At 42.3% G+C, this 14,465-nt stretch overlaps 1 protein-coding gene across 4 annotated transcripts in view; it reads left to right on the forward strand.

Annotated features, from left to right (window-relative positions):
- Positions 1-3,767: 3,767 nt before the first annotated feature.
- Cul1 (cullin 1) overlaps positions 3,768-14,465 on the forward strand; it is a 74,555-nt gene continuing 63,857 nt past the window's right edge. The window contains exon 1 of one of the 4 annotated variants that reach the window (XM_021164540.2): positions 3,768-4,064. The gene's annotated coding sequence lies outside the window, so the exon portion shown is untranslated. Of the gene's footprint in view, positions 4,065-4,124; positions 4,214-4,353; positions 4,519-4,612; positions 5,164-14,465 lie in introns of those variants that run through there. The other 3 variants (XM_029478302.1, XM_021164539.2, XM_029478301.1) reach the window with 3 other exon arrangements.

A 14,465-nucleotide genomic window follows, 5' to 3' on the forward strand; every position in this document is an offset into this window, starting at 1 on the left:
TAGGTGAAAGGATGTTTTGCTAAAGCAAGTACATGAAAGGATGCGTGATGAAGGGTTCTTCACTAATGACTCACATGTATTAGTTCACCTTACAGTAGAGCTGAGCTCCATTTGTCATGACTCCATTGAGAGAAATGCACCAAAAACTTCTGGTGGTGCTCTGGGGGCTTCTTACCACTTCCTTAGACTCCTGCTGATTGGCAGAGTGATGTCAGCTGATACAGACTCAAATGGAGTTTTGCTAAGGCAGACTCACATGCTGAGGCAAGACCTGTCATAAGGCTAGACCCATGGAGGACACGTGATGTTTGGAGAGAGTATAAATAGGACTCAACAGTGACAGACTTGCATAACTATCTTTGTAAAGTTTCTTGGTCGTGGGTTCTCACTGATCTTCATTTCTTTAAGAGACACACCACAAATAACTTCTCCTGGCCTAATCATGCTAGGGCTGCTGATTTGTGTTTGCTATACCGACACTCCTACACTGGACTGCTGGTATACTCATGAAGTACCTGCGAGTGGATCGAGCTGCTGCTGCTGAATTGTGTGAACTGAACTGCTGATTTCCTGACAATGCAAATGGAATCTGATCCAAAGAACAATTTCTAAATGGCTTCACTTCCCCTATCTCCTAATAACCTTTCTTTTCTACTAGCCCTGATGGGTGGTGGGCTAGAAGGGAGGTTAAAGCATTTATGAACCATTATTAAAAATAGGGTTGAGAAAAATCAAAAGCCTACAAGGATGTACTACTTTTGACGAGGAACCAGGTTTAGTCTCCAGCACCCCCTGGAGACTGGCCTCTTCACAAACTGTAAATTCAGCTCCAGGGATTAGATACCTCTGACCTCCATAGATACCTGAATTTACATGTACATACTCATACACCCCAAATATATACATAAGTAATCAAAAAATGTCTTCAAAATTGTATACACAATTAAAATATATATTTTTTTAAATCTCATTTACTTGACTGACCCCTGGTCAGTTTTGTGGTATAGGCTGGCCTTAATTTCACAAAGATATACCGTCTCTGCCTCCTGAGATTAAGAGCATTTGTCATTATGCCCAGCCTACTCCTTTTATAACAATTACTTTGAAGGCTAGAGAGATGGCTCAGTGAATTAAGAGCTTTTTGCAGAGGACATGAGTCCTATTCCCAGCATACAAATGGTAACTCACAACTGTCTGTAACTCCAGATCCAGGGGCTTGAACACCCTCTTCTGGTCTTCTCAGTACCAGGTACGCACAGATAATGCATATATGTGCAGGCAACACACTTATACATGCAATTGCAGGTTTTGCTTTTACACAGTGCACAAGAGATTCTCTCAACACATACCCATAAAAAATTAAAAATTGCCGGGCGTGGTGGCTCACGTCTTTAATCCCTGCAGAGGCAGGCAGACTTCTGAGTTCGAGCCCATCCTGCCCTACAAAGTGAGTTCCAGGACAGCCAGGGCTGTACAGAGAAACCCTGTCTTGAAAAATCAAAAAAAGAAAAAAATTAAAAATTACACAGCCTCAAAGCAAATTAAGTTCATTAGAACATATAAAGCATAGTAAAAATTGTAGGATTATAACTTTTAAAACTTGGACAGAAGGAACATGGAGTGGTTCCCAAATTCAGGTTCTGGGTCTTTATTATCATCAGAAATATCAATGTTTAGCTAACATTCCGTGAGCTATTATCACCCCCATATCAGAGCATGATGAAACACTGAGAAGTTTAATAACTTGCTCAAACCTACCCAGTTAATAATGGGTCACACAAATATAAACTCTGGTAGTGTCAGCTTCTGGTTTTGCACTTTTCCTTCCAAGTATGGCTGTTCAAGTGACTCAGTACTCTTCCATCTGAGTAGTAAACATGCTGTGAGCAGGCTTCAATGTTCTTCCAGCAAAATACTGGAAAAAAAAAAAAAACTGGCAAACTTAAGAAATAATCCTGCAGCCCAACCCATACCTGAAGGCACACATGGGAAGCTGGTGATGGGGTATTTTAAAAATCGATATTCTAAAAATAGCTAATCTAAAACTTGAGTTTTTCTAGTTCATTATTGTTACTAATTTACAAAGCTATATTTTAATCTCATTGACTTTGACTGATTAAAGACCTTTGGGACAGTTTTGAGCTTTGACTCTGGTGTCACTCTCTTTCCAAACTGGCTCATCCAAAGAGATATCCATTTTGCTGAGATGGGAGGAGATGAAGAGTGTTTTGAGCATGAAAGTTACTATCATAGCTTTTTGTCCTATTAGGTAGGGTTATCTGCTCAGAACAGATGCCACCTGGTTGCAAAGTGGACACAGGTGAATGAACAAGTTAAGCCACCGAACATGATAGTATTGACAGTAAATAAGATACTTTAAAACAAGGAATGGAGACAGGGAGAATCAGGGAGTGGGTTCAGATAGATTAAATACTTGTATCAAGGCAAAATGGGTTGGAGAAAACCTTCAAGTTGACATACAAACTCATATCCAGAGGTGAAAAATCACAGGAAAGGGGACCATATAGAATGGTGAGACTGAAGACAACAGATTAGGAAATATGAGAGGAAGTAAACTGTTATCTATGAATACATGGGAATCCAGCTTAAAATGAAAGCCAAAATATATAAGGAACAAGCCTTACATTTTTTATCTACACCCTTACCATATGTCTACAGAAAAGTTACTAAAATCATGTTTATTTTGAATGAGTTATTGAGGTGTTTGACATAAAACAAATTAAAAATCATTTCCCCAGACAAATGTAAAGATAACATAATTTGGTATACACGTGAAGAAACAACACTTCTAAAAATACTTAATAGATGTTGACAAAAAGCTACAGTTCGATGGAAGGGACTAAACCAGCAGTTCTTAACTTCCTAATGCTGTGACTCTTTAATACAGTTCACCAGGTGACTCCCATCAGAAAATGGTTTTTGTTGCTATTTCATAACTGTAATTTTGCTGCTATGAATCGTAATGTAAATGTGTTTGGAGATAGAAGTTTGTCCAATGGGTCTCGATCCACAGGGTGAGAACTACTGGACTACACACCAGTGGGACTTTCTTTTGAGAGGAAGCACGGGTTACCCAAGCTGTGGATTTGGGACTTGTCAGGTCTGCTGAGGATTTCTGCCCCGAAATGGTGCATTAGAAAGAATCTCTGTGGTGTTCTAGTTTGGTGAAAAGTTTCAGAAGTTACATCAAATATATCTTTGGCCCAGATGATGGGCTAATTGAAAATCTTCCCTTGCTAGTTCACAGAATTAAATGGCAGATCTAAGCTAGGATATTAAAACAGCTGCCTCTAACAAGGTATGGGGTAAATCCATTCTCCAGCCTCTCACCTGTGGCTAGGGGTGTTGCCAAATTTACAATTGAATATTACAAAACACAAGACGACAGCAGCTGATTTCCAATGGGTGAGATTATTCTAGATGTAAAAACAATACTATTTCATGCCATCCCTGGTTGGAATCGCAACTCCCAACTCTCCCTAACTGAACCATATACAGTGAAAGTGAAAAGGTTCTCAAGAGGGAAGGGAGGCCACTGCAGAAAAGTATTAAAGAGGGAGACACACATCCACGTGGGTATGTGTGTAAGCTGGAGGTTTCCGCAGGAGGATCTCCAAGGCCTGCAGGTAGAAAGGGTTGGGCGGGGGGGATGTGTCGGTGAAGCAGTAGCACTTTTCTCTCGAGTCCGCCTGCCCATTTGACTTTCTCATCTCACGGTTGGGGATACTGCCTCTGGTTCAACTCCGGGACGGGAGACACCAGCCAGGATCAGTGCAGTTGGGACCCATGTCAGCTCCCGGGAGGTGCATGGAGGGGAGGGGCGGGGGAGCTCGAAGCCCCTCTCCCACAGCCGCTTCCGGAAGTGTCTTCAGAGGTCAGAGCCCCCAGCCTCAGCTCGGCCTCCACGAGAAGTCCGAAGTGGCGGGAAGCCGGCACTTGAGAGGCCGCCCCGACGCGAGGGCGGCGGGAAAACCTGGCGGAGGATTCCGCACCTCCGGCAGGACCCGGCTCGGCGTTTGGGAAGCAGAGGCCATGGCTCGCAGGTAGAAATGCCCGCGCGAAGCGGGTCCTTGCCACGAAGCGGGCGACCAGGGCCTCTGGGAGGGCCGTTTCCGTGCCCCTCCCGCGCCGCCGCAGGCCCGGCGATGGCGGCGACGGTTTCTTGGCTCCCCCTCCCCGGACGCCGATGGCGGTGCGTTCGGGCCCTCCCTCCCCCACGGCTTCGCCCCGCGGTCGCCAGAGCCGGTGAAGCCGGGAGGGCGGGGAGCGGCGGAGGGACGGCGAGAGGGCGGAGGTTGCGTGGTGCAGGCGGCGGCGGCGGCGGCGGGAGGAGGAGGGCCGGCAGGCGGGCAGGGGAGGAGGAGGAGGAGCGGGCGCCGTGTCGCACGCAGCTCCAGGCGGGGCAGCCCGGGCGCTGAGGGACGCGGCCAGACCTCGGCGGGCCCCGCGAGCACTACACGCCGTCGCCCGAGCGTCGGGGGGCGCCCGGAGATGCGGGTGAGTAGCGGCTCGGGCCGCGGTGGCGGGAGGCAGCGCAGGCCACGGCGGAGCCGCGGCGTCGCAGTGACTCGGGCTGCGGCGTCCGAGCCCGGGCTGCCGGCGAGGCCTGAGGCGCCGCGCCGCGGCTAGGCAGAATGGCGGCCGGGCCGGAGAAGTCGTGGGCGTAGGACGCCGAGGGCGGAGCGGAGCGGGCAGGCCCGGCCTGAGTCACCGGGCCGGTCAGGCTCGGCCTGGGCCGGGACTCGCAGGGCCAGGCCCCGGCTACGCACTGGGAAAAAGCCGGACTCACCGCGGCCTGTGGCGCCGGCCTCGGCACCTCACGCGCCACCCCTCCCTTCCCCTCGGCCCTGGGGGTTCCGCTTGGCCGGGGCGGCTCAGGGCCGCGGGACTCGTGCTCTCGGGGATCCGGGGGCACTCATTGTTGCGACGGTGCGGGGCATGATTATTGGGTAACAGTGGTGCCCCGGGCTCCGTTCTCTCTGGGAGCGTGGCCGAGCAGGCGCGCCGGGATGCGGTGTGCTTTTCCAAAGGAACGGAGCCCCCGGGCGTCCGCCAGCTCTCCTCAGTCGAGCTGGGCCCTCCCTGTGCGGCGGCCTCGGCGCGTCCCCGGTCCCGGCGGGAGCGCGCGCTCTGACCCCAAAGGTAACCGGGCACCGGGCCAGGAGGACTGAGTCGGGGGCTGTAGACTCTGCGGGCCTCTATTCTTAAATCCCGCGTGGCCCTGAGAACCCCCTCTTTCTGTCACCTGTGCACTGTGTTGTTACTCAGGAGATAACTAAGAAAGCAAGGAACACTTGCACTCTCATTCCTTGAGCCTAATCCCCAAAGTTAAGGGAGCTAGGTATGCCAAAAAAGGAGGATTCCCCTTTCCTGACGAGGTCACTGGTGATACTTGTGGTTAGTTCACAGTCGTTGGGGGTTTGTGGTAAGGGCACGCATGCCGAAATGCAGTCAAGTTGTTCAAGTGCTTTTAGTTGCCCTGTGTGTACTTGCTCTTTGCTGGAGTAGCATTAAAACAGCCAAAAGCTAAGAATGGAATAAATGGTTACTGTTTTAGAAAGGCACTATGGTGACAAAAGAGGAACTAAGCTCCTTTTACTTCAATTTTTAGGACCTAAACCTAACACTCTGAAGAAGCCAGTGTAGTTGAGAAAAATAAGGATACGAGGTCTTTCTTTGTTTGAGAAGGCTTTAAGATTTCTTTTTTAACTTAAAACTTGTATTTGTTGCTTCCCATAGTAAGTTGAAACAGTTATAGCTCATTTTAAATTCTGAGTATGCAACACAACACTGGCTTGCTTTATCTTATATTCTGCTCATTTTTGGAGGTTTTGGGGAGCACTTACTAAGCCTTAAGCCTGGGAGAAAAGGCCAAAGCGCTTTCTAAAAATGTTAACCTTTCTCTTTCCTCCCCGTTGGCATCATCTTTAAAAAACTGTTTTGCCTAAAAGACAACCAATTTTAAATATGCTAGGGTGTTTGTAAGATACATCTTTACTGAGTCTTCAGGTCCTTGGAAGGTGTGGCCCAAATTCCTAGTATGTCACATACATCTGAAGTCTGAGCTAATTTGGCCAGGTGTCTTTAGATATTACATAGACTCTGTTGTTCAGGGAACTCCACCTTCTTGCTCTAATTAATTTTGTCAGTGCAGGCTTATTTCCCATACATGTGACTATGAAATCATTGAAGACACAGACTACTTTACTTTGTAACCCTCAGATAACATAGAACATGATCTTGCTGGTACCATGAATGAGTTTTTTTTTTTTTTTTTTTTTTTTTGGACTAATCCTAGGGTTTTACTACTCCCCTTCATTTTAGCTGCAGAAAACATAGTCACTGTTGCTGCTGAGCTTGTTAAAAGTGCAAGTTTACTATTATGTTGCATGCTTCCCTAGAGTGAAACTGTTATTTTTCTTGTGTCCCCCTTCCACCTGCATAACTATATATTGTATCCTATGGAAAAAATGGTTGAGGGTTTCTTTAGTTGTGGAAATCTAAACAGTTTGTAAAATTAAAATTAATCATTCTAATTTAAGGAGTCAGTATTTTTTTAAAAAACAAGTTTGTTTACCCCTTTGCCTTTGAAGTAAAGCAGGTTAGTATTTAAGGCTGTTCCCTGCTGGGAAGATAGTCCAGCCCAGTTGTACCAAAAGTTTCTGTGGGAGGATAAGGGACCTTCATTTCAGCAAGGAAAATTATGTTTAAATGAACAAACCTTAAGTCAGACAATAGTTACTTGGCATTCTTAAGATTTAATTTGTTAGGGCCTCAAAGTTATAACTGTCTTGAAGTTTGAGCACTTCATAAGTCCCAAAGCCTAGTCTTTTTTACCTTTCCCATGAAGTCATGGGATAAATTGATTTTTGAGAATCAGTGGTTTCATTTTGAACTCATCTTTTAGGTATGCTTGGAGGAAAAAGCTGTTAACCATCTATTTTAAAGGACAGTTCTAAATTCATCTTAAAAAAAAAAAACATGTATGTGCATGCACCATAGTGCACGTGTGAAAGCCAGAAGACAAACTTCATAGTCTCTTCTCTATCTTGTGGGTCTCAGGGATTCCGTAAACTTGGCAGCAGTTCCTTAGTCTTGGCAGCAAGCACCTAAGGTAGTTTTTAAGTGATACCATCTAACTTCTCTAAGTTCTTAAAATATGTGGATTCCATGGGAACATAACCAATGAGACATTGGAGAACTACCTTATAGAACATAGTATATCATTTCATGTTTGACCACCAGGGTTATGAAAAGTCTTGATAGTATTTATTTTTTTTCCCTTGGGAAACCTGGACAGAAGGAAGATTCTGTTCTCTGGCTTCCACTCACACTACAGCTTGATTGTATTTCTGATCTGTTCTGGGTTAACATCATGTCTTTTTTCTTATCACTTGATAGCTCAGGCATCTTCATTTCAGGAAAGCTGGCTTTGCCATCCTGTCTAGGACCTTTCCGTAGGGCCTCATGTTGTCTTGTCTATGGTTCTATCCCAGTGCTTAACCTTCTGATGATACTTGGTGGTTTCTTCTATTAGACTGACTTTACCTAGGGGCAGGTTGGAACAAATCTGACCCTAATACCTAGCACAATGCTCATGTCAAAATCTATGTACATCCTCCCACTTCAAATCTTTACAAAGCCACGTGAAGTGTAAGTACTGACATTTAGCCCTCCTTGTAGAAAATAGAAGGGTCCTGGACTTTGGGTAGTTTTCATCAAGGCTATGAAGGTGTACAGCCTCAGGTAGGAGGTTAGAGCAAGATGGTCATCCCAGAGCTTGAACTTTTAAACAAGGGTCTCACCTTGAAAGTGATGTATATGAAATTAAAGGAAGATTAGCAGAGATTAAAATGAAATAGTCTTTAAGGATTGATGTCTGACCATTACAACAGAATTCCTCATACATAATAACTATGGTTGGTTCCCAAGAATGAGTTTCTTCTTCCTGGTCCTTCAGAAAACACTAGAGAGTAGACAGTGATGGTGTAAACATAAACATTTGTAGAACTTTGGGGCTATTGTTAAATTGGGTGTAATGTTATGATTCATTGGCCGTGCACAAATTCTTAAATCCATTTAATAAGCTAATTTTTTAAAGGCGTGTGTCAGAAAATACTTTAGAAAATAGACTACCAATTTAAGTATGTATAAAGTATGCAGTGGTTTAAGTAATTAAACCACTGTAAAATAGTCGTGATTTTAGGTGAACTTGTGTCTTTTAAAATATTTTTATAAAAAAATTAGTAACAGAAAGAAAGTATCAATTTCAAGTCTCAGGTTTGAGAAACTTAATACCAAAAATAGAGACTTTAATGAAGAACTGATTTACTTCAGACTTGTAAAACTTCCTTATGGTAAAATCTTATAAACAGAATAAAAGGCAAATGACAAACTAAGGAAATGGTTTTACAAGTGAGTTTATTTTTTTATACTATTAAAGGGGGCTTGTAGACTAATGGGAAAAAGATTTCCTCCTATGGTAAAAAAAAGTGGGAAAATTGGAATAGGAAACATGAAAAATCCTGAGCTTCACTAGCAGTATTCCCAGAAGTGGCAATCTGTAATGTTTTAAAATAAGTCACTTTGTTGAGAAGATGGAGAAGTATGCCTACTCATTGCTAAAAAGAATATAAGTAAATATAGTTTTTTAAGTACATTTTTTTTTAAAGATTTGTTTTATATAAGTACACTGTCACTGTCTTCAGGCACACCAGAAGAGGGCTTTAGATCCCATTACAGATGGTTGTGAACCAGCATGTGGTTGCTGGGAATTGAACTCAGAACTTCTAGAAGAGCAGTCAGTGTTCTTAACCACTGAGCCATCTCTCCAGCCCATAAATACAGTTTTTTAAAGAATTTGGTTTTGTGTGTATGGGTTTTTGTATGCACATATGTGTACGTCCCATATGTGTGCCTGGGCCAAGAGACCTTGTGACCTCAGAGGGTAGAAGACAACATTAGATCTGTAATTGGAGTTAAGGACTGCCATGTTGGTGCTGGGAACTGTTCCTGGCTTCTCAGGAAATGCTCTTAACTGCTGAGCCATCTCTTCAGCCCCAATTAAATATTTTTCAAGAGCAAAAAATGTAGCAGAGACTTTCAAAATGATGTATAGCTTGAAATAGCTCGCCTGCTTTTAAGGAATTTGTTAATATAAAAAGGTGATCAATAGATTAGTGATTTTTTCCCCCCTGTATTTTTATCATTAATTTTCAGTTTGGGGTTATTGGCATTGTTTAGGTAAATCCTTGCATTTGTGTAATACTATATTGAATATTAAAGTACAAAGATACTAAAAATTAATATGTATAAGACTTTTTTTTTTTTTTTTTTTTTTTGAGACAGGGTTTCTCTGTGTAGCCCTGGCTGTCCTGGAACTCACTCTGTAGACCAGGCTGGCCTCGAACTCGGAAATTCGCCGGTCTCTGCCTCCCAAGTGCTGGGATTAAAGGTGTGTGGTACCACGCCCGGCTGTATAAAACTTTTTACAAGTGTGAGTGTATGCATTTTGGAAAGTAAGTACATGTTAGTGATTATCTTTAAGAAGTTGTTCATTTTAGTTTTTTGTGCTAATTTTTCTATACTGCATATGTTTTTATAGATATACAACTGGAGATAAAATATAGTGAGTTGGTTTTTCTTTGGACGGTTTTTGGAGCAAGATGTTGGGGATTGAACCCAGGGAAGCCTCAAACTCTTTGTATGTTAGGCAAGTCCTCTAACTATTTCCCAGGACAGTGAGATAATTTTCAAAAGCATAAATCCTAAGAAAATAGTAATAGAAGAATCACTGCCAAGGAAGATCATTCTGCTTATTCAATGCAGAGTTACTTGGTTTTTGATTTCCTTTCCATGTGTTAATAGGTAGGGTTAAATGTCTGACTTGGTAGCCTGATTCCAGTGGTCAAATTCTCCTTTGTCTTCTGTTCTCATTCATTCTTGTGTCATCCTTCACATTCCTGCCATTAAACAGTCTTAATCTCATGAAGCTCAATATGTTTTGATATTTTATTGTTTATTTAAAATAACCTTCAAAGTGGAGGTTTCCTTTTCCTTTAAAAAAAGGTGTGTGTACGTACGTGTATGTATGTGTGTACACATATATGTACACAGGCATGCCACCACACAGTTGTGGAGGGCAGAGGACAAACTTGTAGCATTCAGTTCTTGAGATTAAACTTATAAAGTCACCAAGCCTGCAGGCAGGTCCTTTTCCCTGATGAGCCATCTGGGCAGCCGAGTGTTCCTTTTCTTGGTGATAATTGAACTTCCCAATTCGTTTTGCGTAGTTCATAACTCCTAATAATAGGAGATACATTTTAAGTTGAATGTTTAAATTATGATGCCTCCATTTATAACAATAAAACTTACTAAAAATTACTTGACACAGTTGCTCGGTTTGTTTAATCAGTTTTCTGTGAAAGATCCTTTAAATTAGAAATACTATGGGAATTAGGAGAAGAGAGATATATAGAAATATGCATAAAATATACAGAAACTGTCACCAGATATCACTGGAGAAATACCGTTGGTATACAAAATACACTAGAGTCTCACTAAAATAGCTAAAATAGCTGTGCCTGATAGGCATCTTAAAGTCACAAAGTGGAGAAAAGATACAAGAACTTAGATCTTCCTTCCTGGGGGTTGGAAAAAGGCCTGCTCTGGTCAAACTAGAAGGGAAGGTTTGGGATCCTGCATGAGCATGAGGTTGGTAAGCCATGAAGCAGACTCCTCAGTTCCAAGTGGAATCGTAGGAGTGGATTCAGATCCCAGGCTTACCTTTAGGAAGTATGAGACTGGTTTGGGAGAGAGATGGAAGAGGATACAGGGTAATAAACTTCTCCCATCTTAAGGATTAAGTCTAAGTTTTGCTTATGGGTTAATGTTAAAGGAACACTGATGGTCAGCATTAAGTTTGTGCCACAGACTTTCTGACTACATGCCTTTGACTTATTGGCTGCTGCTCCTCAGCTTTCTCCTTCTTGTAAATAAATGCCTTATACTGGAAGAAGTCCATCTTTGTTGCCCTGGTTTTGACATGTGCCACAAAAATGTATAATATTAATCATCATATAGTCTACTGAGGTGAAAAGACCTTATTTGGTGAAAGAAATTATGCAGAAAGAAGTAGGTCACTATTATCAGGGGCCCCAAAACATACAGAAAGAAGAAAACTCATAACCGGTAGAGTAGTTTTGCCTTTTAGCATTTCAGTGTTAGCTTTGTACATGTTTTGTACATAATTGACTTTGCCTTGTACAGAGATTTTTTTGTTTTGTTTTTTTAAAAATGTATATGGGTGTTTTACTGCATGTATGTGGTGGTTTGAATAAGAGTGACTCCCATAGGCTCATGTATTTGAATGCTTAGTCACTAGGTTGTGGCACTATTTGAAAAGGATTAGAAGGATTACGAGGTATGGCTTGGAGTATGTGTGGCCTTGGAGGAAATGTGTCCATACTGGGGGTGAACTTTGAGGTTTCAGAAGCCCACACCAGGCCCAGGCACCCAGCTCCAGCATGCTCTCTCCTCCTTACTCCCCCACCTCTGTTTGTGGATCAGGATGTAGCTCTCAATACTTCTCCTGCACCTGCCTGTATATGCTCCCTACCATAATGATAATGGACTGAGCCTCTGATACTAAACCAGCCCTTAGTTAATGCTTTCATTTGATAACAGTTGCCTTGGTTTTGGTGTCTCTTCAGAACAATAGAACAGGGACTAAGAAAATATATGTCCACCGTGTACATGCCTGGTGTTAAGGAGGCCAGGAGAGGGTGTTAAATCTTAGCTCTGGAACTGGAGTTAACAGCTCCACCATATGGGTTCTGGGGACCAAACTTTGGTCCTCTGGAAGAGCAACAAGTGTTCTTAACTAGTGAACTAGCCCATTTTGTTTTGTTTTTAATAAAAGAGATCACTTTGGATATTCCAAAGTTTTGATTTGTTTGTTTTGATTTTAATACTTTATAATGAATAGACTCATCAACCTGTTAACTGCTTTTTCAGAATTAAAAATTTTCCTTGTCAGTATACATGCAAAGGTCAGAGGACCTTTGAGGAGTTGTTTTTCTCTTTCCACCATGTGGACTTGAAAATCTAAGATCATGAGGCAAGTGCCTTCATCTGCTCAGATATCTCACCAACCCCTTGTGAATACATTCTTAGTGCTGCTAAAACTATGGGGGAAGTCTGGATTTTGTAGTTTTAGTATTCTTTATCTTTAAAAAAATAAGTGTATTTTCACATGGAAACATGGATAATGGATTTTTAAAGCTACTTGAAGATGAGCTTGAAAGCCTTTCTTGAGCAATACCCAAGTAAGTGAAGCAAGTTATGTGAGAGCAAAAATACTGAAATTGTTGCAGTTTGATTGTTAGATGTACTAGGGCCTTGGTAATGGTAGGAAAGTAACTATTGAGCTATAATTTACCTCCAACCCTTTTGATTTCTTTGTTTTTTTTTCCAACATGCTCCCTGCCAAAATGTCTCTAGAAATTATATGTGTTGGCCTTGAACTATCTCTGCAGCTTAGGTTGTCCTTAGGCTGCAGCTTAGGTTAGGTAAGCTTTCTTACCTTCCATAGTAGCTGGAATTAATAGGTCTATGCCATTAGTTCCAGTCACCAGCATGGTTTAAGTTTAGTCCCCTACTTTAAAGTACAGCAGTAAAGACAGTGTGTGGCTTTGTGTAGCACTAGTTAAAACTGGTATAAGAATAGAGAACATGAACACCTTTGCATGGAGAGTGTGCTTTATGTTTATTTAAAATATAGACATCAGTGTTGTTTAGTTTGGTTTTTGGTACTGGACATTGAATCTAGGGTCAGACTTCAATTATTGCAGATGAGACTTTAGTGTGTCTCTTCTGCCTCTTAACAGTACTAGCTTGAGGTGGGAGGATCATTGGAGCCCAGGAGTGTGAGGTCATCCTGGATCCAGTTATAGCTAGGAACTGGTAACTAGAAAACCTAGTTACCTTATATTTCGACAGATAAAAGTAAGCTATGCAAGTTATGAAAATGATTTTTTAATAGAAAAGGAAGCCATGTAGCCATGAATAAGGAAGAGTACATCATTGCGGTCCACGGCACATACTCTCCTTCCGCTTTAACTCAGATAATCTTTACGACCACCCAGCCTCGTTAGCTAATGGTGGGGTATCACGTGGGTAGTTCTGAGTACTCTAGCTTCCTTGATGATCCCAGCCTTGTGCTCAGGGGTGCTTGTGTCTTTTGGGGGGGTGGGCAGGTGGGATAAAGAATATCATGTTTTTGTCGGGAAATGTAAACAGTTCATGTGTGAAATATGGCCACTCAGGCTGAAGTGCTCTGTGTCAGGTACTTCCAAACTGAACCCACGAATAAATACAACATCTGCATGGAAAAAAAAAAAAAAAAGAAAGAAAGAAAAGAAAAGGAAGCCATGAATCTTGATTAGGAACAGGTACAGTTCAAGAAAAATCATCAGCTTTTACAAAATGTTAGAAGCTTATTTGTTTGAAAAACATTTTCTAAGGTGAAGTTGATATTGCAAGATGTGAGCAACTCTGTCTCCAAAACAAAACCCAAAGCAGGTTGATGGCATCTGAGAGGCACTTAAGGTTGGCTTCTAGCTTCCACATACACATGGACATGATGGCTTTTTATAAATGTAGCATGACCACATGCCCAAAACTGGGTGACAGAAGAAGGTACACCAAACTTACTATGAACTCTTGGGTGCTTCCAAGATTACTATCCAAGGTGCTCACCAGAATGGGCCAAGATTGGTGTGCTTGACCTGTCATTTCTTTACTTGAGGTCAATACAATAGTAAATTGTCTTCAAATCAAACGATGTAGAACTCCTTAAAGGTGGTTCTGGTGTGAAGATCTATAGTCTCAGCTACACAGCAGGCCAAGGCAAGAAGATCACAGGTCAGGTTAAGCTCCAGCAACTTAGTGACCTACCTCAAAGTGAAAATGTGAACTATGTTAAGGCTGCAGCCATGTGCAATGTACAATGCTTCTTAGTGTTTCATGATGACTCCTGCCACAAAAAAGGAAAGAGAAAAATAAAAACCAAATAAAGTGTGTATTCTCTTCAGCTAATTTGAAGTGGGGTAGGAAGATTGCTTGAATGATGGCCTAAGTAAGGAGAATGGCCTATGAGTTTTCAACACAGAGTTAGATGAGTTCTTTTAGCAAAATAAAAAAAAAAGAGTGAGTTTGGTTTTTGTGTGTGTGTGTGTGTGTCTTTAAAAGCCTAGTTGGGGCTGAGAGATGGCTCAGTGGTTAAGAGCACCGACTGCTCTTCCAAAGGTCCTGAGTTCAAATCCCAGCAACCACATGGTGGTTCACAACCATCCGTAATGAGATCTGATGCCCTCTTCTGGTGCATCTGAAGACAGCTACAGTGTACTTAGATATAATAATAATAAATAAATCTTTTTTTTCTT

Source organism: Mus caroli, chromosome 6 (assembly GCF_900094665.2).
Source record: "Mus caroli chromosome 6, CAROLI_EIJ_v1.1, whole genome shotgun sequence".
NCBI lineage: Eukaryota > Metazoa > Chordata > Mammalia > Rodentia > Muridae > Mus > Mus caroli.